The sequence below is a fragment of the Schistocerca americana genome, chromosome 6, assembly GCF_021461395.2.
Source record: "Schistocerca americana isolate TAMUIC-IGC-003095 chromosome 6, iqSchAmer2.1, whole genome shotgun sequence".
NCBI lineage: Eukaryota > Metazoa > Arthropoda > Insecta > Orthoptera > Acrididae > Schistocerca > Schistocerca americana.
In genome coordinates, this window is record NC_060124.1 from 472,385,586 (window position 1) to 472,412,946 (window position 27,361).

Sequence of the window (27,361 nt, forward strand, 5' to 3'; positions counted from 1 at the left end):
AGGACATCCTCCATAAGAAATAACGAATTCTTGATAGTCGTGGCTTCTTCGCAGTCATTTGAGCGCAGATTATAGATTTTGAACGAATATATAGACTATGGGCCATGGCAACTGATACGGAATAGAGGCCTACGTACACCCGTATCGCACTGAATCTTGTTAACGTACTGTTATCTGGGTGTATATATAACCTAAAATATTCTTGCTGAATTAAGTTCGTCCGGTTCACACTGTAGTTCGTTTGTTTTCCAGAGTTCAAGATTGTCTTCTGCTGTGGTGCTTTCGCAAAAATACTTTCTCATAGATCTTAATCAGGATTTGTGACTAGACAATACGATACAGCTGTCTCGTAACACATTGTGGACGGAACGCGAGGACGACATGGGTAGCGATAATTAACCAAGCAGACAGCACCCGACTCTTCCCATTTCTTAGACAGAGCAGCCTCACTGGGAGACTCTTCGCCGGAAAGATAAGTCCTACTGAGGAAAAACTTGTCAAACACATCTGAAAGTCCTACGATGTTAGCAACGGCTAGAAGGGGAAATTGTGCTCAAAAGAAACGGCGGTGTCCACTTCGTAATATAGTGTTTCTCTGTATGGTTGTGCGTTTCAAAACAGTCGCAAACGGTGCGTAAAAGCGGTATGTAAATTTTTTTAAAACAAAATGATTCAGTGAAGCATATTGTGTAAGGGATAGCCAAATGAGACAGATCGAAAAAGTAAGTAGCCTGTTCGTTATTCCAAAAGTAATCGCCAAAACTGTTAGTACATTTATCCCTCAATGGGATTTTTCTCGGATACTTTTGCGGCTTGATTCTGGCGAGTCGTGCCACTCTTGTTACGAAGAAAACCGACGGCCGCGAGTGTCTTTCTCCAGGACACCAGAAATATGGAAATCGTATGGAAATCGTATGGAGATCAAAACTTAATGGAGGACGTGTAAAGGCTTCCCAGTAGAAAAAACGTAGGCAGTATGTGGTCCGGCCCACATGTTGCCAAGGTTGTTTAGAGTACGCTGCAGGAGTTCTTAAGCAGTGAAGAAAAAATACGTACACCAGGTTTCATTATTTCACATAAAACGTCACAACTTTTTTGCATTCAGTTACGAAGCTATGATTTTCGAAAAGCCAGCCTGGTTGGAGTAACTAGACACGGCTGTGGTCAGTAGATTCTCTAACACGTTAGAGACTGGCCTCAAAGAATCACAAACTGGGATTTAGCCTGTTTTTGCCCTGTAAGATCAGGATCGCAAAAGACTTACAAATTGTACATTTAGAAATGTGAAGTGGCCTCTTATGAAACATGCGCTCAATCATTCATGACATCGTGATCGATGAAAAAGTACACTTCAACGGTCGTTTACCTTAAAGGCTTTACTCTCTTTAGAGCTCAGGCAGACGGTAGCAAGTGTCACCAATTTCCACATGCTCCTTAAACGACTTAGAACACTGAGGGATAAAATATTTATAAATGATCCGGTTTCAAAGCAGCAAACGCATAGTCTTTAACTTCGTTACTGATGTACAGGGTCCTTCCAGGGCGAAGATCTTTAGTTTTACGATCTCAGCCGTATATGCAACTTTCTTCAGCAAACACATCTGAAGTTGGGATCCTCGCGTACCTATCATTATTGCGTTTGTCTAACATCTGTTGTTTCAGAGGCATTCTCTCATGATGCTGACAAGCAAACTTAAGAAGCAATCGCCGATGTATAACTGTTTTTTAAACGTATGTCATTTATTCTGGCGCGAAGCGCTTTAACCCAAAACAGCATCAATTTTATAAAGTTCTGAACACAACTTTACCGACATAGCTGTTGCGGTTAGTCCATCATTCACAGTAGCTCGGCAGTGGATTTACGAGGATGAAACCAACGCTTCAGACAGCGTATGATACACTGATACAGAATAGAGCCTGCACCATCTGATCAGAACTAACCGGACACCTATTAATGGAAGTCAGCGTGAGGTGTCCACCTTCCGCCTTTAAGATGGCTTGAACTGGAGTGGGAACACTTACAGTGGCGTCTGAATGTCTGTGAACAAATGGCTGCGCATTCTTAAAGCCAAAACCAGAGAAGCTAGTCAACCAGACGCTGGGGTCTGGAGAAAAATTGACGTTCCAACACTTCCCAAAAGTGTTGCATTGGGTTGTGGTTCGGACTCCGTACCGGTCAGTTTATTTCTGGAATGCTGTTGTCCGCAAACCATTGCCACCATAGATGCTTTGTCAGGGTGAGCTGAGATGCTGATAATCAATCATAGCCTCCCTTCCGAATTGTTCCTCTACTTTGCGCAGTACACAATGCTGTTAAATGTGTTGGTATTCTTCTGGGTTAAGCGTTTCTTTAAGCGTTATAATGGACCAAACCCTAACCACGAAAAACTGCACCTTCCATAGCAGCACTACCTCCGTACTCAACTTTTGACACTACACACGATGGCAGGAAACATTGCCCAGGCATTCGCCCAACCCCAATCCTTTCATTGATTTGTCACAGGGCTTATCACACCAAATCAATCGCTTCCAGACTTCTGCAGCACAGTGGTATCGCCTTTTACACCACTACAAACTTCGTGTACCATTAAATACAGGAAGATCGGGCTTATTGGAGCTGCTAGACTGCTGTTCTTTCTAATTCCTTACGCATCGTCATTGTGGAGGACGGACTTCTGAAAGCACTTTAAAACTCAAAGGTGATTACTTTAGCTGACTTCGTTTTTTTTTTTTTTTTTTTTTTTTTGTTTTGTTTTTTCCACCCTCTGCAGTGGGCGACAAGCCAAGCCCTGTCCGTCAGCACATGACGTCTACCTGGTGGTGATTTAACTTTGGTTATTTCTAGGCGTTTACACTTCGTCACATCACTAACAGTGGACCAGAGCAACTTGTGAAGGTTTACAATATCCCTAATGTATTTGTTGCTCAAGTGACATGAAGCCCACGTTCGAAGTAACTGAGCACATTGACACACATTCTGCTGTTACTTGCTTCTCTACTGACAATACAATACTCCATATATACTGGCCCGACAGTCTCCATTGTATGAGATGAGTGTTCAGATACTTCTGATCAGATTGTGAGTACACAGTAAAAGAAACTCAGTATGTCATTTCTGCTGTATTCTAACTGTTGCTATGCTGTTATGTATTGTTCTAACACTGTGAATATCGATTCTATCCTATATTATCTTCCAATCGAAGATAAACGTCTCATCTCATTGTCACTGAATTTAAAGTAATTTAAACTTTTGATGAGTTACTTGTTGCAAATAAGATGGCTTGCGTGCTTGTGGACGGGAATCTAGAGCCATGCAAAGTTTTTACGTTTATCTGTAAAAATAGAAGCGAAAATCACTAGCAAAGTGGAGTGCATCTGGCAAATGGAAACCGTGACAGACGTCAGTGGTATTTCTTACGACTTGGTTTACAATTGCGAATCCACTTGCTGTAAACATGCAGTTCCTTTCATATGGAAACGAACCATTTTCTTCTGTCATGGAATTTGTAATACCAAACAGTTTCCGTAGTAGGGAGCTTTTTATGTTACTAGGTCGGTATTTTGAGAGCTGTAGTACTGAAATGGTAACACACATTTGCTGTAGAACTGCAGCTCATGAATAACTGCTACTTTGTTGCAGAATGTCTTCATCAATCCGATCTAATTTGTTTTTCCCTTTACACAATAACTTTAATTTGTGATTCTCTTTGCATATTTTCGGCTTCGCGCGTGCGTCCATATAAAAGAGCAGCTTACAGATTTTACATTTTAATAATTCTAAATGCTAAATATAAGAATGTTATGAAGCCCCCCCTGTACATCATAGCTATTGCAATCTGAATGGAAACAGTTCGTCTCCGCACGCTAAATTGGACGATGACTTTCTCAGTAGGTAAAAGTGAAAGAGCTTATCGTATGTTGTACAAGTCAGCAGACACTTAGAGGTTTTTCCTTATATTTATAACCAAAATCGTGTTAAAGTGTAGTAAGCATCTAATATGCGCGAGAAAACTGTTAGTAAATGGAAGTCAAGTTATTTCTTGGGAGTTCGAGACGTTCCATGTTGTCGCGCATTCACTATTACCAACCGTATAAATGATGTATGTATTCTTGAACAAACGACGTTATTTTGACCAGGCCGTTAGTCCAAAAGAGTACTTTATTCAGCACTGCTGGCCAGTTTACTGCTAAAATGTCATTTTCAAGCGCACAAACGTGGGAACATCGGCGTCATAATCACATGAGATGATCGACAATGGACACATCCAAGAGTGCCAAAAAACGCGCTACTGTTTGCAGTTAATTCAATTTTTATTGACATCTGCATTCCACGGTTCACACACTTCACACTTCATAACAAGTTTTGACAATTGATACGCATCCTCCAATCAGGACTGGTTTTTCTGTATCGCCTCTTCAAGGCATTGAAGACACTATTAAACGACTCTAGCATACAGATCTATGTGGCTAATAGTAAAATGCCTAAAAATTGTAGGTCCCACGTAGAACTAGCTGTCAGTTGAAAAATCGGAGGACGAGGTCATCTCGAATGAGGTCATGCCTAGTAAAATACACAGATATTCAAATCAGTCTTCGGATTACCAGTTCTATCTTTCTTTATTGAAATCTGACATAACTACAGAAAAGGTGTACTGATCCGTAGATGGCTTCGTAAATGGCGAAGCATATTGTGAAAGATCCTCAGTGAATTCCACATAACATGAAGCGTGTAATATGTATATCAATTGTTTGGAAAGGGTGAAGACATCAAAGCCACATGTTCCGCATATAATGAGCAAATGAGTACGTAATTATCTTACATGATTAATGCTGTTAACTCTTTGTCAAACGAGACGAACGGCGTCGAAAGCTGTGGAGGAGGAGAGTAATATAACGATTGTGACGGAACAACGGCTAATCAAATATACAAGTCGTACAATTTGAGAAATTTTTTCACAGCCAGTTTTGGAAATTCAGTATGCCATCTTCAGGCCCCATACGCACCTCATGTATAGATATTCAAACGTGTCGATATTGGCATACTGGAGCCATTAGTATCTGGACTTCGTGAATACGTATTTGAAGTGAGACTTAACAACTTGAAGTATAAGATGATGGTTGTTGCTAAGTCTTCGAAGGAAGCACTTTAAATATCAATTTACGATATCCACATACTGATGACTCTAGTGTGCCAATATCGATACATTTGAATGGTACACTAAGTGCAATATGAGGCCTGAAGATCGCATATTGAACTGCCGAAACTGGTTGCGAAAGTATAACAACTTCTCAAATTGAACATCTATTCGGAGACTTTCCTTGTTAAATAATATAAAAGATTGTTATTGTTGCAGTTGGTGTTAAAACGCTTTACGAATCAACCTGAGAAATAGTATGAAATAGAGAGGCAAAGTGACTGAAATTCGTTATCAAGGTGTAAACACCGTCGAGCAGGACTCGTTCGATAAACTCCGCCATTGCAGGCAGCAAGAAGGTTGGAGGTATATATAAACAGCCAGTTCCAGCCGCCTGCCTTTTGTTTCGTCAAGTTTCTCAGTTACTTCAGCGAAATCTTACGCAACAACAAGCGTTACATCACGGAGCTCGTCTTTCCTAAGGGCTTTTCGAATTCAGTTGCAAAACATTTTCCCATTCAAAAGACCATATTTCAATAACAATCAGTTGCCATGTAGAACAACACGGGCCCCTCAGAGCACAACCATTTACCGAAAACTTTGCTCCTTTAAAGAAATAAGACGTTGGGTTTTATGCTACTAATCGGAGTGACCTCCAGCTAGTCACGACCCCGCCCCCCTCCCCTCTTCTCATTCAGCCATGTGCTAGTTCAGCGAAGAAGCAACAATCGTCGGCATTATCGACTAGCTTTTAAAACTGTCTTCGAAGGGCCCGATGAAAATGCAATTTGATCCCGTCACACAACAATCATACTTCTGTAAGTAAAATAACAAATGTACATGTAAGTCGACGGTTATTTCTTAAACAGGTGTTCCTTGCAACTGTCACGTGAGTTTTGCCATATCCCGGTGTCCGCAGAGACTGGAATCGGGACAGTATAAGCGACGCAGAGAGCTTTAACGTCTATCCTTAAATCATAATTTTTAAGTGAAATTCGAAATACGCAGTCATCTAGTGGGCGAAAGCACTACGACGTTCGTCGTGTGGAAAAGCCGTTCTGAGGTAATACCGACGACCAGTTAATACGAACCACGGTGATCATGAGTGTTAAAACGCAAACATTTGCAAAATGTGCCGACGACAGCAGTACACTACCTGAGATACACGAATCTGGTCTCGAAGAAGAGAAGCGTTCGCGGTCGGGCTTTGCGTGCCGGTTGCGCAGTGATATTTGTGCAGCCCGGGGCGGTCTGCGGCGGCGGTGCTGCCGCCCGTGGCGGGTCAGGGCGAGCTATTGATCGGCAGCGCTGCAGCACCTGCTGTCGAGTGGGGCCGCGCTGTCAGCAACGGCTCGCTCCGTTCGCATTTCTACGGAGGCACTAAGGAGCTAGCGCCCTACTCGACGATCCCTCTCCTCGCAAATCCCCCCGGGCGGTGGCCCCGACTTTGGCCGTCCCGTCGCGTCGCGGCGGTCCGGCGAGTCCACCTCCCTTTATATTTAGCAGAAGCGAGCGGCGCCGGGATCCTTGCCAAGGATGGCGGGCGTAGTGCCCGGCGCGGCCGCGGCAGCTGGCGCGGCGAGCCGTGCGGCCGAAGCGCCGCCGGCCGGCAGTGCGAGGGACCAGCGAACGCAGCGCCGCCCGTACACTCCAGTCGCGTCTCCCTACTCCGCTGAGGGAACGAACAGCTCACGACGACTAACTGACGTGCACTCTGAGGCGCCGGCATGAGGCCTATCACGAAGGAGGACTGTAAGTAAAGGCACGAGCGCGCTGGGAATGTCTCGTACCTGTGCCAAGTGACGGCGTTGACACCGTGCCAGCAGCGCGATTCTTTGTATCTTGCTACTGATTTAAGCCCTTGGGAGCTTAGATGGCTATTCCTTATATAGAATTAATAGAGGGACTTCATATTTTTTCGAAATAACCCAGAAATGATTCAATGGGGTCTCATAGGATCGCAGCAGTTGGAGGGCTTCGACGAGCATTGGAGTTCCCATACAGTATTCACGAAGCGAAATAAAAGGAAGAAAAATGTTATGACGATGTTCTGATTTGATTTAGGAAGTGTGAGGACAGTTTCTCAAATAGCATTTGCTGTTACACAGAATATCGCCCTCACCGGTGACTAGCGACGCCACAGAAGTCAATTGCTAAGGCCTCAATTTCTGCTACCTCGTTTTGTAGCTATGTAACGTAAGCGCGATGAAGAAAAGTTTAACAATTTGCCCTTTCACTTTTATGTTTTTGATAATGTCACTTCTGAAATAGTAAAGTGATGTAGTTTCGTCACAGTCTTAATTAGTATTCTCATAAGTCAGTAACTTCTGTATTGAATTTCCAAACTGGTCAGTATCAAGGTAACGTACGGTAGCTCCGTGCGTTGTGTATAAGGTCCACCAGTGTGTAACTGGTATTGCACTCCCGGTAGGTAGTCGTGACGAAACTGCCATTGCAAGCGTGGAAAATTCTGTAAAAGATCACCATTGATAATTTGGGAATAAAATGCGAAATTCTGACATCCTGCCTTTTCAGTTGTAACAATGACAATCCCCAAACCCAAATTTTTAGCTCAGTCCTGAAGTGGTAAACACGTGAAGAGGTTCGTATAGCTCTGCGAGTGGTATCTCCGACGCATGTCTGTTAAATCGGTTCAAACTAGTTTTAAAAAGTTAATATTGTGTGTCTGCGCCCTTGTCTATAATTGTCGTAGCCAGGACATCAGCACTGACACGGCGCTCATCTTTGACTTCACATATAGAAGTAAGACTAATATCCAGTACGAAGAACACGACGTTAATTTCATGGTCTCTCTCTCTCTCTCTCTCTCTCTGTGTGTGTGTGTGTGTGTGTGTGTGTGTGTGTGTGTGTGTGTGTGTTTTTCCGCTGCAATCTGAACAGATTTAACACTACGAAGAAGCAAAGCCACGTACATATTAAGGCTAGCTTGAGAGGTGACCCTCCGTCGCTGCTTGTTAGACTCTCGTTACGTCATAAGACGTGACATGAACACGGAACGACTTCCTGTGACTTCTTTCCTCGGAATGTTAATGTAGCAGTTGCCAGCGGCTCCCGCAGATACAAACTAGGCCCAACTATGTCCACATGGCGACACACAAATTTCAGTCCCCACAGTAAAAGTTGAACGAAAACTTATGGTGAAGGAGTGTTACGTCCTCTGTGAATGTTCAGTTTGGTTTCGGGCGGTACAGTGGGCTCTACTCGTGTACAGTAGCTATTTACGCAATGCGTGAGTTGTTTGGCATTTTACCCTTTTCCATATAGAACTTCACTGTTGATTTTGTTCTTATTAAAACCACAAAGCGGATGTTTGAGGATTTTCAGAAATAGGCATATTATATTTTATGAAGACTTTAAGTTACATCTACGAAAACTGCGGAAAAACTTGGGTCCGAGAGGCGTAACTCCGATTTTGCGGACGGTAACACCCATGTAAAATGGCGCCTGGTTTGCATGTGACTGCGCGGTGGAGGCTGCCCGCCCACGTAATGGTTGCGTCACCGACGGTGCGGCCAGCCGGGACCTTCGCTCTGTCGCAAACGACTTGTCTTCATTAATGAGTCGCCAAAGGGGGGGCGCACTTCATCAGGGAAGGCTAAGCATTGTACGGAAATGGTGTACTCCACAGCCAGTCCCGAGAACTATCGGAGAGCATTCTACCTCTCACAAATGGGGATATTTATTTGTAGCCTCTAACACGTATTTCCGGAATATTTTCTGATGTTAAAAGTTTATAAGCGGAAATTTTATAGAATCTGACTTGCAAAACTAGTTCGTAAACTAAGTATGCTACTGTATCTTACACGTATTAAAACAAATTTCAAAAAACATGTTCATGTAGAGATCTAGCGTTAACAGCCGTGAGAGTTCAAACAAGCACCTACTCCGTAAACTTGCCTATTTTCTGGCGCAGACACTGCCCCATAGCCTCATTGTTTCCAGAAACAACGTTCAGTACTATCGTCTCAACGAACTTAAGTGATGTAACAAGTCTACTTCGAACAACATTTCGACATTATCAAGAAACAATCTACGGCCAGTGCAACGTTTTGCATCATTCTAAACTATTTATGCTAGCAGATCATTCGCTTGACACTTCAACAAATGTATGAAGACTCTAAGGAGTGACTAGTCATTCCAAGATGTGTTGCCATACTCGAACTAGAAAGCCTGATGTTTTTAAAAACATCGGGAATCCGATGTATCTATATTTTAAAAAATTACAATGAAGTATCGGTATATCAACGGAAAAATTGGCTGCACATTGTAAAGATATTGCCGCGTTTGAAGCTGTGTATTTAAGTAAATATTATTGATATTTTGTATATCAACAAGCTATCACCCTTAGAGCAAGAGCTGAAAGGAAACGATGCACCTTCACGATTGGCGATAACCGCTTCCCTAACAATGGTAACAGCATGTAAGTGGCACAGTAATAGGTGTCCGATGGGTCCGTCGTTCGGTTTCGACACGTATCGGATTTGTCCGGAACACTTCATGGATACTTCTCCATTTTTTTATTTCTGCAAACGCCAGCGGCCTAGCAGTTCTGCCAAAATGCGAGATGAAGTTAAACGTTGCACTTACTGTTCGTACCGCCGAGCGCTGATTACGTCAGCGTTTCTCCTCGCACGTCTCCGCCCACCGCAAAGACCAATCTTGTCATTTAAATTTTTGTTCATTTTCAGCATCTGTTTTTGAAGAACGCTGATTTGAAGAAATACCACACTAGTTGCGTTAATTTTTTTTACGCAAGTGGTGTGCTATTTCTTCGCATGGGAAGTTTCGTTACTCCATTCACACCGCCGCTCCCTAGTGCAATTGGACTACTTTGTACCACATATACTTGCTTCACAGCCAGTGATAAAAGCTCAAAAAATGAGTAAGATTACATCAAACAGTGAAAGTAAAATAGTTGTCCTACAATTTCAAATATTTACCAATTGTGAAAAAATATAATATAAAGAGAGATATTGGCACACCATATTTCCATTTCGATAACGATGTATCGATTACCAGGATATAAGAAGTCGCGGATATATATACACTCCTGGAAATTGAAATAAGAACACCGTGAATTCATTGTCCCAGGAAGGGGAAACTTTATTGACATATTCCTGGGGTCAGATACATCACATGATCACACTGACAGAACCACAGGCACATACACAGGCAACAGAGCATGCACAATGTCGGCACTAGTACAGTGTATATCCACCTTTCGCAGCAATGCAGGCTGCTATTCTCCCATGGAGACGATCGTAGAGATGCTGGATGTAGTCCTGTGGAACGGCTTGCCATGCCATTTCCACCTGGCGCCTCAGTTGGACCAGCGTTCGTGCTGGACGTGCAGACCGCGTGAGACGACGCTTCATCCAGTCCCAAACATGCTCAATGGGGGACAGATCCGGAGATCTTGCTGGCCAGGGTAGTTGACTTACACCTTCTAGAGCACGTTGGGTGGCACGGGATACATGCGGACGTGCATTGTCCTGTTGGAACAGCAAGTTCCCTTGCCGGTCTAGGAATGGTAGAACGATGGGTTCGATGACGGTTTGGATGTACCGTGCACTATTCAGTGTCCCCTCGACGATCACCAGTGGTGTACGGCCAGTGTAGGAGATCGCTCCTCACACCATGATGCCGGGTGTTGGCCCTGTGTGCCTCGGTCGTATGCAGTCCTGATTGTGGCGCTCACCTGCACGGCGCCAAACACGCATACGACCATAATTGGCACCAAGGCAGAAGCGACTCTCATCGCTGAAGACGACACGTCTCCATTCGTCCCTCCATTCACGCCTGTCGCGACACCACTGGAGGCGGGCTGCACGATGTTGGGGCGTGAGCGGAAGACGGCCTAACGGTGTGCGGGACCGTAGCCCAGCTTCATGGAGACGGTTGCGAATGGTCCTCGCCGATACCCCAGGAGCAACAGTGTCCCTAATTTGCTGGGAAGTGGCGGTGCGGTCCCCTACGGCACTGCGTAGGATCCTACGGTCTTGGCGTGCATCCGTGCGTCGCTGCGGTCCGGTCCCAGGTCGACGGGCACTTGAACCTTCCGCCGACCACTGGCGACAACATCGATGTACTGTGGAGACCTCACGCCCCACGTGTTGAGCAATTCGGCGGTACGTCCACCCGGCCTCCCGCATGCCCACTAGCCGCCCTCGCTCAAAGTCCGTCAACTGCACATACGGTTCACGTCCACGCTGTCGCGGCATGCTACCAGTGTTAAAGACTGCGATGGAGCTCCGTATGCCACGGCAAACTGGCTGACACTGACGGCGGCGGTGCACAAATGCTGCGCAGCTAGCGCCATTCGACGGCCAACACCGCGGTTCCTGGTGTGTCCGCTGTGCCGTGCGTGTGATCATTGCTTGTACAGCCCTCTCGCAGTGTCCGGAGCAAGTATGGTGGGTCTGACACACCGGTGTCAATGTGTTCTTTTTTCCATTTCCAGGAGTGTAGATACTTCATATAGATATGTCGATATTTTATCAAAAGCCCTACTTCGAACCCCGTTAAGCTCGCGTCCACGTACAAGGATGTAAGGACAGCAGTGATTCGTAATCTCGACTCGTTGAGAACACTTTCAGGTTTAAAGTATCATTCATTATATTTTTTAGTGACGGTTCTAAGAGATTTTGTTGGTGCACCTTTAAAGCCCATGTCAAGACTCCCCGCCGTCTTAAAGCCACGCGCACGCGCTGTCGGGTGTTTGGGGACCTGGATCCATCCATTTGACTAAATGTTTGTGATGCTAAAGCAGAAGCAGTTTTTGCACTGAAGTGATCTTACTCGTAACTTCTGCGAGTATCATTGGACCAAGGTAGGTCTACTACAGAGGGGCAAACAGTAGTTCCTTTGACGCCGTGAGCGTAATTTTTGTAGCAGAAGTAGGTTTACACAGTTGGCCTACTTGGCAACTGGTGGGTGGACACGGCGTCGGAACGCTGCAACGCAGCGACTGCCCGGTACGACCTTGGCTTTGGCTAACCGGCGAGCGCCATGAATGGCAGGCAGCTCAACAGTGGGACGCTTTCGCGGTGCGCGGACTAGCTTTCTTTTCAGTATCGCCTCTTTTACACCAGCGTTTCTGTTCTAGACATGACAAGGTGGTTTCTCCAGCCCACGATGTCACATCATAATGTCTCAGACGGTCAGCTGTGTTACATTTGGACAGCCGGAAGAACGTTGTTCTTACGTGGTGGAGGAAGGACAGTCGGAGCAGAGCAACAAATGGGATACAGTTTGCCAAATATTGCAGGGTGCTGACAATAATGCTAAAGCTTCTGCTGTAGCATTAAATTGCCGCGAAGCAGCTTTCTCGGCATATTACGATACGCTGTTCGCAGAATTGTTGCTTAGTTATCGTCGATCTGAGGAGATCGGGCATATTGATGCGTCGGTTAATTTTTAGCTTCGGCAATGGAAACTGAACACACCGTACGAAAGTTATCAGAGACGTCCTCTGCATCAGAGTAATATTTCGGAGAATTGTGATTTGGTTAGGGGTTTTCTTGACGCACTTCTGTAAGGATCACTAACATTTCAAATAATACATGTTTGTTAGAATGTTACATATTGCGCGCGTCATACGAGTTACGTGCCACTGCAGAAAGTACGTCGTTATCAGGGCAACAGAGCTGCTAGATCATGTTCTGTGGTCTGGAATATAGGTAGTGTATTTTGTTTCTCCTTCAGTAAGATTTAAGGCTTCGCTATTAATGATTTTCTGTTCACTAGACATAAGTTAGGTGAAAGATGACTCACATGCGCCAGGGAAAAGTGTAATGAATGTTTCGTGTGTCATCAGCTCGCTGCGCTTGCGTTTGGGTTACGACGTCAGAACGTGTGTGGGAGGGAAAGCGCAGTGTGCGTCAGGCAGGGAGTGTACGCAGTCCAAGGTCACGTGGCCCCTGGCCGCCTGCGCAGAGGAAGTCGCAGGTGCAGGCGCTCGCTGTAGCTGCAACTGCCTCCAGGATTTCTGCAAGAGGCACACGATTCTAGATATAGGCAGACGTCAAAATTTAAATTATAACCCTTTCAGCTCACATTAAGGTTGAAACACACTAAACTTAGACGAACATTCTCGCGTCACATCGTAGTTCATAGATTCAGTATTATGAGACAGTGGTGTGAAGGGCTTAAACAAAATTTATATTAATAGTTCTAGTCGAAGTTGGTTTGGGGAATTACACTGTAAAGAACTGATCGAAGAGAAAAGGCTTGGTATAAACTATTTTAACTATAGAGTACAACAGTATTTAGAGGAAAGACTGTTGTTTCGGCTTGCTCTTTTTGCGACTTTGATAACGACGCCTTAAACTAACTTGTCTGTTGTACCAAACGAGATGGCACATCCATTTCGGAGAAACCGAAGCATTCAACAAGAAAACTGGGGGGGGGGGGGGGAGGAGGGGGGGGGGGGGAGAGAAAGAGAGATAGAGAGAGAGAGAGAGAGAGAGAGAGAGAGAGAGAGAGAGAGAGAGAGAAAGAGAGAGAGAGAGAGGGGGGGGGTTAGGGGGAGGGGGAACCGGATTCCTCCCATGTCACCCGATCAGTGTTCAGTCTGTAATGACACTGTCGTCGACGGTGCTTCGCTGTAAGTCGTTCGTTTTTCACTACTGACTACTTTTTTTTTTCTTTTAGGGCAATAATAAGTTTGTAACGCAGATTTTCAGTGTCGTAATACACTACTGCCCATTAAAATTGCTACACCACGAAGATGACGTGCTACAGACGCGAAATTTAACACAGGAAAAAGATGCTGTGATATGCCAATGATTAGCTTTTCAGAGCATTCACACAAGGTTGGCGCCGGTGGCGACACCCACAACGTGATGACATGAGGAAAGTTTCCAACCGATTTCTCATACACAAGCAGCAGTTGACCGGCGTTGCCGGGTGAGACGTTGTTGTGATGCCTCGTGTAAGGAGGAGAAATGCGTACCATCACGTTTCCGACTTTCATAAAGGTCGGATTGTAGCCTATCGCGATTGCGGTTTATCGTATCGCGACATTGCTGCTCGCGTTGGTCGAAATCCAATGAATGTTAGCAGAATATGGATTCGGTGCGTTCAGGAGGGTAATACGGAACGCCGTGCTGGATCCCAACGGCCTAGTATCACTATCAGTTGAGATGACAGGCATCTTATCCGCATGGCTGTACGGATCGTGCAGCCACGTCTCGATCCCTCAGTCAGCAGATGGGGACGTTTGAAAGACAACAACCATGTGCACGAACAGTTCGACGACGTTTGCAACAGCATGGACTATCAGCTTGGAGACCATGGCTGCGGTTACCGTCGACGCTGCATCACAGACAGGAGCGCCTGCGATGGTGTACTCAACGACGAACCTGGCTGCACGAATGGCAAAACGTCATTTTTTTCGGATGAATACAGGTTCTGTTTACAGCATCACAATGGTCGCATCCGTGTTTGGCGACATCGCGGTGAACGCACATTGGAAGCGTGTACTCATCGCCATACTGGCGTATCACCCGGCGTGATGGTATGGGGTGCCATTGGTTACACGTCTGTCACCTCTTGTTCGCACTGACGGCACTTCGAACAGTGGACGTTACATTTCAGATGTGTTACGACCCGTGGCCCTACCCTTCATTCGATCCCTGCGAAACCCTACATTTCAACAGGATAATGCACGACCGCATGTTGCAGGTCCTGTACGGGCCTTTCTGGATACAGGAAATGTTCGACTTCTGCCCTGGCCAGCACATTCTCCAGATGTCTCACCAATTGAAAACGTCTGGTCAATGGTGGCCGAGCAACCGGCTCGTCACGATACGCCAGTCACTACTCTTGATAAACTGTGGTATCGTGTTGAAGCTGCATGGGTAGCTGTACCTGTACATGCCATCCAAACTCTGTTTGACTCAATGCCCAGGCGTATCAAGGCCGTTATTACGGCCAGAGGTGGTTGTTCTGGGTACTGATTTCTCAGGAACTATACACCCAAATTGCGTGAAAATGTAGTCACATGTCAGTTCTAGTATAATATATTTGTCCAATGAATACACGTTTATCGTCTGCATTTCTTCTTGGCGTAGCAATGTTAATGGCCAGTAGTGTATAAACGTACAACAGTTCATGTCTGTAGGTAGTGAACATTCATAGTGAGGTAAGTAACGATCAGGACCCACATTATTTCGGCCAAATTTTGCCAAAAATGCATTTTTGTAGCGTATTTGTGGACACAGGAATAAAAACATGAAAGTGTTCCTCACATGACAATGTTTCAGTTGGTATTGTAACAAATAAACAAAAGTTACTACAAAGCCTTATTTATGAGGACTGCAGTGGACAAGCAGCGTAACACGCTCCTTGGTTCTCTGACGTACGGTTTTTACGCGGAATCGACAGAACTCTAACGAAGCCAACAAAGGCAGCTTCCGACGTAATAAATGATAAACAGGGTGACACTACTCAGTTCAAATAAAATCTCGGTGCGGTTCAACATGTCGGAAATAGTGTCAACAGCATGAAGCTTGCGTGATTTTGTTCATGATTTTGGAGAATAGTTCAGCACTGTTGGGATATTAATACTTTGTAATCAATGGGGAGTTGATACAGAAAATAAAGCGGTTCACTGTGCAACATCATTGCAATACCCCCACACATAGCAGCTCTGTGAAAAGAAGGGCTAAAAATAAGACAAATGCTGTTATTTGATCACAGGTCCCATTTCAAAACTCCAATCGTTCAAGGACTTGCCTGAGATGGTCTCCCTGGCAGCATTCCATTAGAGAAGCAAAAAAATCAACTCTTCAGACAGTTGGTGGTGAACTACACGACACATCCAATTCCCGATGAATCTACATTGAGAAACAACTATTTCTCGTGCTAGGCGGTGGTACTCAACAAAACACGCATTAGTGTTGCTGACCAAAAGATCGGGATTTACATAGATGAACACAACGATGTGGCATGGGCGTTGTTGCAAAGTGGGTGTTCTAAATGTTGACAGGTCTGGAGAAATGTTCCTCTTAACATGAGAAGGAAAACTCCACAAGGGTCATTTTGTTTCAGTCGTCAGAAACTACTGTGGCCGCTTGGTGTGACAGACCTTGCTTCATACACACTAAAGCAGCCAAGAGGCTTTAAGATTCTATATCCCGCTATGGTGTACGTAACTTGGCTTAGACAAGTGTTACACAGAGGTGCAGAAGAGCTGCGATTAAATTACGGTGGTGAGGGCAAATTCAATTCCTTTGGAAAGAAAGTCCATGTGAAAGTTCTGTTGTGGGTGCAGAAATTCAAGGACCGAACACATTCACTGCCCCTCAGCCTTACACGATGACGTTCGTGGCTTAATGCTGCTGAGTATTACTGCACCAAATACACCAAAATAAAGTCAATCTTTTGTGAGCTTGAAGCGACGAATCTGTTTGTCAAAACTGTGGGAGGGGTCTTGAGATACCTCGTCTGGAAACTTGGCACATGTCAACGCAAACGTTTCAGTAGTATCAAAAGCCATCACATGATTGGAAGCTGCTGGTACACAACTGCGTGACGCCCTGGATCTTGTGCCAACATGTACAGAGCAAGTTGGGTTCAGCTCATCGTCTTATGGCTGACAAAGTAAACAAATTTCAAAGTGGTCTTCAGCGACATCCTGGATATTCTAGTTCCCAGAATTAGTATACCTGCGAATGCCACAACATTGTAAGACAGTGGACCCAAGCTGGCCTGCAGTAACGTCACCTCCTTGAACTGCGTTCCTGTGTCGTCCTGTGATGATAGCTTTTCCAGGTACAAAACTGTCTTTAGCGAATAACGTATCATTGAAAACAGAAAACATGAAATAGCATCGTATGATACAGTGCAACTCTGCAGTGTTGGAGTGAGTGTTACGGTTTTCACTGTATTGTTTTTCTTCAGACACGTGCCGAAATTTCAAAAATAAGTGCTAGTTGGTTTCAGACACAGCAAAATGTATTTACTATACTAACAATCTGTTCAGAAGTGAATTTTCTTTTGGGTTGTATATAAAAACCCAACTAGAATGCTTTTAATAAACCATACATAGTATTTCATGGATATATTTATATGGGTTTTAAGTCATAAATGCTTACATATTTCGCTGTTTTTTGGGCCATTAAAATTCATGCAAGTAAGAGATAGTTAGAATTACTGTTTCGGAAATAATACATTAGGCAGCCGCTGTGTTAGATTGTGAAACCCGTGAAATTCATGCTACAGCGACAAACTTAACACGAACTGAGCAGCACTACCTTACAATGCACAAGAGGAAGAAACCGTACTCTGGCGTTAATTCCAAAAAGCTTTGTACCAAAGCAATATATGAATACAGGCCAGGGAGCGACAGTTGTTCGTGAGCGGCATATAAGGAACAAGTATTAAGATATTGTTTCCTCGTGGAAATAGTGCATTTGACAGCGAAACACCTTCGGTGGCCACCTCGTGTGGAACATCGTGTTGCCACGTGAGGTGAGGTGGCGTAGTGCTTAGCAGACTACTCTCGCATTAGGGAGGACATAGATTCCAATTCCCGCCCTTGCCCAAATGTGAGTTTTTCGTAGTTCCAATAGAACGTTTGTGCCAAATGCTGGAATAGCTTCTTTGAATAGGCCTTTTTCTTCCCTATGCTCCCTTCTTAAGTTTGTGCTTGGTCTCCAATGACTACGAGAAGTCACAGTAAACTTCCATGCCCTTTAGCAGTTACTTCGTATTCTGCCATACTTCCCCCAGAAGTTAGCGCCTTTTTATAAGGATTTCTTAAGTGTAGCAGCTGCATTTTGTAACTGCTATATGCACACTTTCCCATTCCCTAGCTTTCCTCTTCATCGATCGAAGCATGAGTACTGCGAACAAATTGGCAGGCTGCGACAACTGTGCTCTTGTCCACCGCAGGTACAGTCTTCGACACTTCGTAAGTTCGGTTACGTGGTAAATGGTCGTTACGAAACGTAGACTTCGCGTCTGTTGTCGAAAGCTCTGAGTTAAAGAGCGGTTACTCGTTTCAGGGTGTCGTTGGGCCGGCATTACGCTATCATATTTCTTTGTAAAAGTCGATATGTCAAATTTGGTGGTGTCATATGGAACTTCCACAAATCTCGCCTGTCGTCAAATGTTATCAAATATAGGGTCTCGCCGTAGATTTGATCGTATGTCCTTCCGTCTTCTGTTCATTGCAATGTGAAATGTAACTGCTTTGAGCGTTGGCGTTCCTTCGACTTTATTCCTGCTATTGTGTGTTGATCGGAAGGTGGAATACGCTGCAGGCGACTTCATGTCCACAATCACAGCCACAGCCATCCACCTTAACATCTGGAAACAAGCAGGCGCTTTTCAGCAAGCCGGACTAGTATGTGGTCACTCTCTAAAATATATTTTTTCATAGCTTTCCGTTCTACTTTGTTTTTGAACTCTCGATGGCCCAAATTAAAAAGCGCTTCATCTGTTCCAAAAACTACAAAATTAATAAAAAAGTACGGAACACACATTCCATTAAATTATTAAAAATAGTTCCTATTGACCATATAGTGTACTAAACATTTATTTACCTTCACAAATTTTGCCTTCAGTGCTTTATAAATCGCTTCAAACTTTCCTGGAATTGTTTTGTTTAATGTGCAATGTGATTTTAGAGTGCTATGTTATAAACTAGAGTAGTCCTCTCCCGTTGTCAAGAAATCGCAGTGTTGCAGTTTGCTTGTCTTCTGCACATACATTTCTAAAGTGTGTATTCCGTTTTTTAATATGAGAAACCATTTTACTGAGCAAACACTGAAATACTCTCATCCATTAGTAAGTAATTTATATGTATGACTTGACATCCTACACTTTTGCAGCTCTCGTAACAAATTTTGCCAAATGCTCTTATCTCGACCTAATACCTGTGGCGTCATCCAAGTGTGTTTTCTTTTCTTACGCCTCTTATCTTTCAAATACACACACAATCCAATTCTGGAACTAGCAACTGCACCGCATAACAACTTGTTGTCCGCCATCTTCAAATTTGATGAAAGTATGACAGTGTAATACCCCTTTTTAGCGCCACCTCAAAGATCTTTGTCAAAGAAATTGACGAATATCTGATGATATTTTTGTGTCAAATGTGATAGTGTAATACTGGCCTTAGATCAATGTTTTTCGATTATAACATTACAGAACACTTACGGAATCTTGAGTACTACTAATATGACACACACTGAAGCCGAAAGCTTCTTTACTTCGTCCAGTTTTCATTTTATTATGGGCTTTGGTAAGCTTTTTGGGGCAGTCAGTGCATTCAGGTGTGGTCTATTGACCAAAGAAACAGGCCATCGGAACTATCAGCTGTGAGATTTAGCGAGCTTGGTGTAAGCCATTGTTCACGCGTGTCTGAATACCAACTCTTGCCTCCCTGTACATGTTCTCAACGATTCGTTGTCAATACACTCATTCAGAAGAAATCCAGAAACGATTGCATATGAACATCGCTTAACTGACAACTGTTCCGAAAGGCGTGCACCATTTTTCAGGTTCCATAAAACAGACTTTCAGCCTTCGTGTACTCTATTGTGCATGAAAAGTTCTAAATAGAAAGCTGCATTTAATATCCCGTAAGAGTAATGATTCTGGCACATCCAAGGAAGCAGACCATGGTCCAAACGTCACCCACGTGTGCGGTTAGACTAGAGATAAGTGTGTTGAGGTACTAAGCTAAGCGAAACAGATCTTGCGAAACAAGTGAGACGCAGCTTTCTTGCTGTCAGCTGTGTGTCACATAAATCGGGTGTTGATTATTGGCCTTATTAATGCCATTTGATAAAAAGAAAGTTGTTTCAGATGTAAGAGGGCTGTAAGCGTCAGCTGTGAGGGAGAACTCGTGTTGAATACACAATTTGAAAGTAAAAGAAACTGAAAGTAACCCAAATAAGTGTAACAAAACGCTTGACAGTAAAAAGTTAGAGGGCATCAGAAAATGTTCACTTGGGATGAAGTTCATCGCATGGACATTGTATTTTTAGGTTTCTTTAGCACCGCGGAAAATAGTTACACTACCGAATAATGTTACATGAAACACGTGATTACGGAGGAATTATTATTTAACCAAGCACCAATCACAGGTTTTGGTAATACAGGTCAGTCCCAGGTAAATGTCTCGTAATGGAGGTGCATGCGTTCCTTCAACAACGCACCCAGAAATTTTTCCCTGTGGTTTGTCCAGGTTAGATATAACCAATTAAAATTGAGATCGCTAAAGAAGTCTCTCTCTCTCTCTCTCTCTCTCTCTCTCTCTCTCTCTCTCTCTCTCTCTCTCGTCAAATGTAACTGAAATGGCGGAAAATTGATATGCTTGGTTGGTAACTAGCTGACTGTGAAATACGGGAAGCCTGGCGATGGGGAGAAATTGCCGCGACAGCGTTTTTTGGGTCCGGGTCACGGCTCAAACGACCATTGAGCTCTTGCGACGATGCAGGCAGGCTTCCAGCTAGCGACGAGGAATGCCCTGCCGCTGGCTGCCGCATACGAGTATTGGCGGGCAGCGCTTTGCGTGGCCTATCTTTAGGACGGCTTGGCTCCCGAAATGTAGTAACAGGTAGCCGCTTTATTATTATTCTTGCTAGCGGATTCATCTTCTCGGCTGCCAAGACCGTCGCGGTTTCCGTGCCCGCCATCGTTTGTCTGCTAGGTAGTTTTTCTAGGTTGACACTTTCGAGGACAAGCATTCGTAGATCGGCGCTGTCAAACTTGCTTTTTGTTGTTGGCAGCGTCTGCGTTTAGAAAGTTTCTCCTGTTCATTTTGCAAGACAGTGAAACAGTACTGTTTATGTCGTGGTTCTACATGAACAGCGTGTGGCAAACGGTTGGAAAGTCTGTCCTGTCTGATCAGTAGTAGTTCTGTAGAAGCACGTTACCTGTAAAACTTCACGCGGTAATGAAGTGTGGCGTCAGGTATTTATTTGGGCTCTTGCTTGTCTTCGTCGTTACAGCACTGAGTGGCCCTCGCCCAAGAACACCCTACCCAGTTAATAGCCAGAAACACTGAGACCACAAATGCGTTCTGCAATGGTAGGTAAAGAACACTAAGTACAGCAAATGGTACTGAGAAACCTCCATCGCGAACCAACACGTTACTCTCTTATACAAGTACTTTTGTTGATATAGAATAGGGGTAAGCTGTTGCCTCATTTCTGATCAAGAAGGTAACCATGGGGAAGCCTGAAACAGATGCTTGTTGTTGTTGTTGTCTTCAGTCCGAAGACTGGTTTGATCCAGCTCTCCATGCTACTCCATCCGATGCAAGCTTCATCTGTGAATAACTGCAACCTACATCCTTCTGAATCTGCTTACTGTACTCATTTTCACCCCCTACACTTCCATGCAATACTAAATTGGTGATCCCTTTATGTCTCAATGTCCTATCGACCGATCCCTTCTTCCAGTCAAGTATTCTCCCCATTTCTGTTCCGCACCATCTCATTAGTTACATGGCCCACCCATTTGATCCTCAGCATTCTTCGATGGTATCACATTTCACAAGTTTCTTGCCTAAACAGTTTATCGCTTATGTTTAACTTCCATACTTCGATATACTTTCAGAAGAGAGGCTTCCCGATCCTTAAATCTATACTCGATTTTAACAATTTCTATTCTTCAGAAACGCTTTCCTTGCCATTGCCAGTTACTTCGGTCATCAGTTATTTTCCTGTTCAAATAACAAAACTCATCTGCTACAATAAATGTCTTGTTACCTAATCTAATTTCCGTTACGCAAATAACGGGTAAGGCGAACTCCAGATTGCGGTTTATTGGTAGAATCCTGAAGCGATGCAGTCCTTCAACAAAGGAAATAGCTTACAATACTTCAGTTTTGGAGTATTGTTCGTCTGTATGGGACACTTACCAGTTGGGTCTGATTCAAGAGATTGAGAAGGTCCAAAGAAGAGCGGCAAGATCCATGACTGGTACATTTAGCCGTCGCGAGAGCATTACAAATCTCATAGAAAGTTTGAAGTGGGACACACTTGCAGATGGCGCGCTGAACAGAAGGGGCTGCTCACTAAATTCCGAAATCCAGTCTTCCCCGAGGATGTAGAGCATATATTATTACCACCAACTTTCAAACCGCACAATGATCACCATTCAAAGATAAGGGAAATAAGAGCTTGTACTGAGGTATTCAGGCAGTCGTTTTTCCCTCGCGCGATCCGCGAGTGGAACAGAGGGGGGAAATAAGACTGGCGCGAATTGTGCCTTCCGCCACACAACGCTTGGTGGCTAGCGGAGTATATATGTAGGTGTAGATGTAGACTACATTCCATTACCCTTGCTTTGCTGTTGTCGATATTCATCTCAAAACAAGTGCTCTTCCATGTCCTTCGCTGTCTCCAACGGAATGACAGTGTCTCCGGCAAACCTCGAAGTTTTTATTTCTGCTTTCTGGACTTTAATTCCTACTGTAATTTTTCTTTGTTTTCCTTTGTTGCGTGCTAAGTGTACAGATTAACATTGGGATAAGCCACAACCTTGTCTTACTACTTTCGGAATCACTGCTTCCCATTTATGACTTTTGACTCTTGTGCAAGTTGTAAACAGCATTTCGCTACTTGTGTTCAACCACTGCTACCTTCAGAATTTCGACAAGTTTTCTAGTCAACATTATCAAAAGTTGTCTACAAATGCTATAAACATAGGTTTGCGTTTCCTTAACCCATATTATAAGAGAAGTCGTATGGTCATATTACCTCTCGTGTTCCTCACTGGTAATTATCATGAACTTAGAATGTCAGTGTCGTGCAGAATTGCTAAAATAGTTGACAGCAACCGCCGTGTTCACTTGCTAAAGTTGACAGTTGGCGAAATACTGTAAGAGCAGATCATTGTGTTAAGAATAGGTTTCAAGGGAAAGCAGGAAAATAGATTTCATAATGAAGATGTGAAGCATTAGTATCTCTTTCTTTAACCTTTAAAGTATCAAAATGACCAATACAAACTAACAATGAAATACACCAGTGTGTACTCTATGGGTATAATAAGCAGGGAAACAGCTCAATTTGTTATGTATCCCCAAGTCCGCCATGAGTTACGGGGGTGATAAATATTCGTACCAATGAATGAACACAAAATCGTACATGTTAGCTTCATTGGTAGATGTGAAAAAAAGCAGGAAGTTGTCAGCTTCAGTCAGTAAACACAAGAGGAAGACATGTCCCAAAGGACTGGAGTTCACAATCAACTTAAGACCATGTTTATAAACCGGCATTTGCAGCTACGACAGCATAAATAAGTTCAATGGCTTTCGTGAAATGCTTCAAGCACAGGCGATGTATAAGCAACCTGCTGACGTTTCAACACAGGTCCATTTGGTACCCGGACTGCCATCAGTCATTGTAGTGTTTGATATGGTAGAGGTAGTAGCTACATCTGCATCAGCCTCTTCTCCAAATCCTAAATGTTTGCGTCCTTTACTGTAACTTCTTACTAGCATTCATTGCAGTACCAGCCGGAACTTCATCTGACATGGAACTATGCCACCTCCATTAAGTCATTCTTACAGATTTAAACGAACTACTCACGAATGTCAGTGCGATCCTCCTCAAAGTAAAAAAAAGAGCAATTAATATACCTACTGCATTAGTGTTCCAGTAACTTTCCTGCATGTGCACTGTCAGCGGAAATAATTTATCCTTCGGGCTAACATGTTCGTGATAATTTGTGAAACAGTATTATGTGCAGTGTTCATTCTTTGTCAGAAGCAGCATTTCAAAGCATATAATCAGCGAAATTGTATGTAACTATGAACTGAATTCGGTCGTGTATATTAAAATCAGAAGGCTTAAGGAGTAGGTAGAAAATGCTAGTTAATCACAAAACCAGCTCTAATGACGAGTGCGCCTAAGGCCATCAGTTAATGCTTGTACCATTACTCACTTGTTACTTGATATGTCAAGCTAACCGAATTAGAAACAATACGTGTCAGAGCAACTGTTGGATGTATTAATACCAGTACAATTTGATTGTAGTAAATAAAGTCAAGACCAGCGATTATATATATTATCTACTGTTAAAGAGTTAAGATGCACGTGTCTAACGCACTGGTTTCCATTAGTCAGAAATTCGGTGAGTCAGTCGCATATCTAAAGATAATCGTATCTTGGTTACTAGGTGATACGGTACAAATTTTATTTCGAATTCCAGTTTATCTGAATGTGCGTGCAGTTTTTTTGCGAATAGAGGGCTGTTACGGAAGTATTTTTGTATCTGTAACTCACTGTACCCGTCCTTCTTTAATAAACAGGAATGACCTGCGCGATTTTACGGGTACGCGGGGCTATATACACCGCGCGAGAGATTCTAGATATTTAGGAGTAGGAAAGTTGATGGTGGTTATAGCACAATCAAGAGGGAATTTAAATGTGGCTGAAATGTTTAAAAGTACTTACCAAATATAAAATAAGAAATACAAATCACACCCATTCTCCTCCATTCTCAATCCATTGTAAAACCACGTAGACTAGAACTACCCAACATCTAAGGAAATGCGAAGGGTGGTAGGTGCAAGAAAATAGGATAGACCAGCCACTTAGAAAATACAGTAACTCTTCTACGTAATAAACTAAAATACATCACAAAAACGGTGAAATACGGTCCACATTCGTCTCATCACCTAAAATAGATGGCTGATGAGCTGGTAATGCCAGTTGCAGCCATCAGATGTGAATATCACACATTTGTTTACAGTGTGGTGTCAGATCTGTACACTACAACCACTGCACGTTGGTGGGTCCTCTCGTCAGAGACGAATCCATGCGCCCGAGGATCGGGCCTATCCCGAGGCGCGTTAAAACTTCATCCCGCATCAGTGGTCGGAAAGTGGAACGTAATAGCTTCGTCGTTTGTTTTGCAGCTTTTTCCTCATCCCGAGCCGTCACTCCTCCCGCAGTTGCATGACCCGTTGTCTAAACAGCAAGGTGACAAACCGCGGGTGTTAGAGTAGCACAGTGGGAAACTGTTTTCCAAGCCTGTGTCCTTAAGTGCACAGCAGTATAGCACCTCCTTGCGCTTTCTCTGAAAGGTGGGATAGGATATCGAGGATTGTCTGAATATATTTTTCTTCTGGTTGTATGTGATGGATAGCCTGAAGAGCTCTTCGTGCGCCATAGAGATCTTTGGTAGCATAGTTAGACCACATCTGGTCAAGCGCCCTCAAGATCGCATATACAGAAACGCCAAAACACCGATTGTTACGGGGTTTCCCACAGTTCCGTTGCTCGTCACAATACTAAATGGTCAGGTGGACTATTTGAAGAAATATTAGATCATTTATAAGCTCTTTGGACTTGGATGTGCAGCAGGATTACAAGATAGTTTCAAAGGAAGTGAAACTAGCAAATCTTTGAAATAATTGTTGAAAGATCACACTGTAAAGACATAAAAGCATCATAAAGTTATTAGTCTCTTTTTTCAGATTACTATACTTTTCTGAATGAATAAAATGAGAAAAGGAAAAGGAAAGCCATGTGTAAATGCTAAGAATCGTCATGAACGTAGAAGTAAACGAATTTGAAAAATTAGACTACAAATGAGTGGGGTAGCATGGATGGGGCACGCAGGAATGGTTTTGGATGTGCACATAAGAACCAGTTCGCCTAGAACAAAGAAATTTGAGTTTAATGTATTAGTATCCGTGGATGCAGTTTATGGTGGATGCTGAAGTCGACTGGACGTTCAGTGCTGAAACACTGTACAGGCTCAAATGTTCATATGCAAATAAAGTGCATTACTAATTTTGGTCAGTAATTTCGTAATATCAACATACAACAGAATTATCTTGTAAGGATATACACTCTAGAGAGGAGAAAGAAAACTGCACCACTAAGGAATTGTCCGAATAGGATGGGAATCGGTAGATGCGATGTAAATGTCAAACAAATGGTCACAATTTCAGACAAATTGGATAATTCAAGAGAAAGAGCTTCGCAAATTGGGCAAATAAATAATGCATTGGTCCACCTGGTCCTTACACAAGCAATTATTCGGCTTGGCATTTATTGTTGCAGTTGTTTGATGTCGTCCTGAGGGATATGGTGCCAGATCCTGTCCAATTGGCGCGTTAGGTCGTGAAAATCCCGAGCTGGTTGGAGGGTCCAACCCGTAATGTCCCAGACTTTGTAATTTGGGAAGACCCGGCGACTTTGTTGGCAAGCACGGAGACAAGCTATGGAAATTCTGTGTGTGGACGGGCATTATAAGTTTCTTGCTGAAATTTAAGCCCACTATGTCTTGCCATGAAGGGCAACAAAACAGGGCGTAGAATATGGTCGACGTACCACTGTGTTGTAAGGGTGCCGTGGATGACAACCAAAGAGATCCTGCTATGAAATCAAATGGCACCATAATTACGGTTGTCTGGCCGTATGGTGGGCGAGTCAGTTTGGTATCCTGCCACTGCCTGTGGCGTCTCCAGACACGTCCTAGTTGGATATTGATCAGTCCGAAGCGGGACTCATCACTGAAGGCAATTCCACTCCAGCCAGAGATTCCAGGCCTAATGTGGCAGACACCATTGCAAACAGGCTTGTTGTCAGTGGTGGCTGATTCGCTCCTTTTAATGTGTCAGGGCGCTGATGACCTCGTTGAGCGCCCATAAGCCCCAACACACACACTCAATGGTGGTTGGTGCAAGGGGCAGTCGTGAGCTCAGTGGCCTTTCTATGAGCCGCCTGTTAATGTTCCTTCTGGTCACTAAAGCACCAGTTGCACGTCGGGTCGATTATAATGGTGAATCCAGGGATAGAGTGCCTCTCTGATGGTTACTTGGCACTCACGTCCTGTCGTCTCTCCTGGTGCCGCTTCCGTCTTGACGCTGTGTTCGGCCATGGTGCACCCATTCCTGCCTACATCGTCGAATAGTGACATCGCTCCTATTAAAGTGTCGAGCGATTCGCCTCTTATTCCAACCATCTTCTTTGAACACAACTACACGCCCTCTCTCAAATGCTGACATCTGCGTGTATTGTTCACGCGCCTGTCTGCGAAGAGTACACGAAATGAGATTAGCAAAGACTTCACGCGCTGGCATCAACATGTCTTTTTCACTACCCCTTGCCAGCTGCGTGATCAAACTGCGCTGCCGCATCCATAGGTCGCTGAAGCTTGCGGTTTTGCACTTTTCCGTCGATACCTGTATGGATATAAAATTGTGGTCATTTTGCGTGTGGGTTTTTTTA

At 43.9% G+C, this 27,361-nt stretch overlaps 1 protein-coding gene and 1 long non-coding RNA gene across 3 annotated transcripts in view; one reads left to right on the forward strand and one right to left on the reverse strand.

Annotated features, from left to right (window-relative positions):
- The window catches only part of LOC124620376, a 73,491-nt gene extending 66,899 nt beyond the window's left edge, over window positions 1-6,592 (reverse strand). Inside the window, exon 1 of the long non-coding RNA XR_006980174.1 lies at window positions 6,292-6,592. This is a non-coding gene — a long non-coding RNA (uncharacterized LOC124620376). The remainder of the gene's footprint in view (window positions 1-6,291) is intronic.
- Window positions 1-27,361, forward strand: part of LOC124620374 (reticulon-1-like) — a 387,596-nt gene that overhangs the window by 337,389 nt on the left and 22,846 nt on the right. The gene's annotated exons all lie outside the window — the stretch shown is intronic.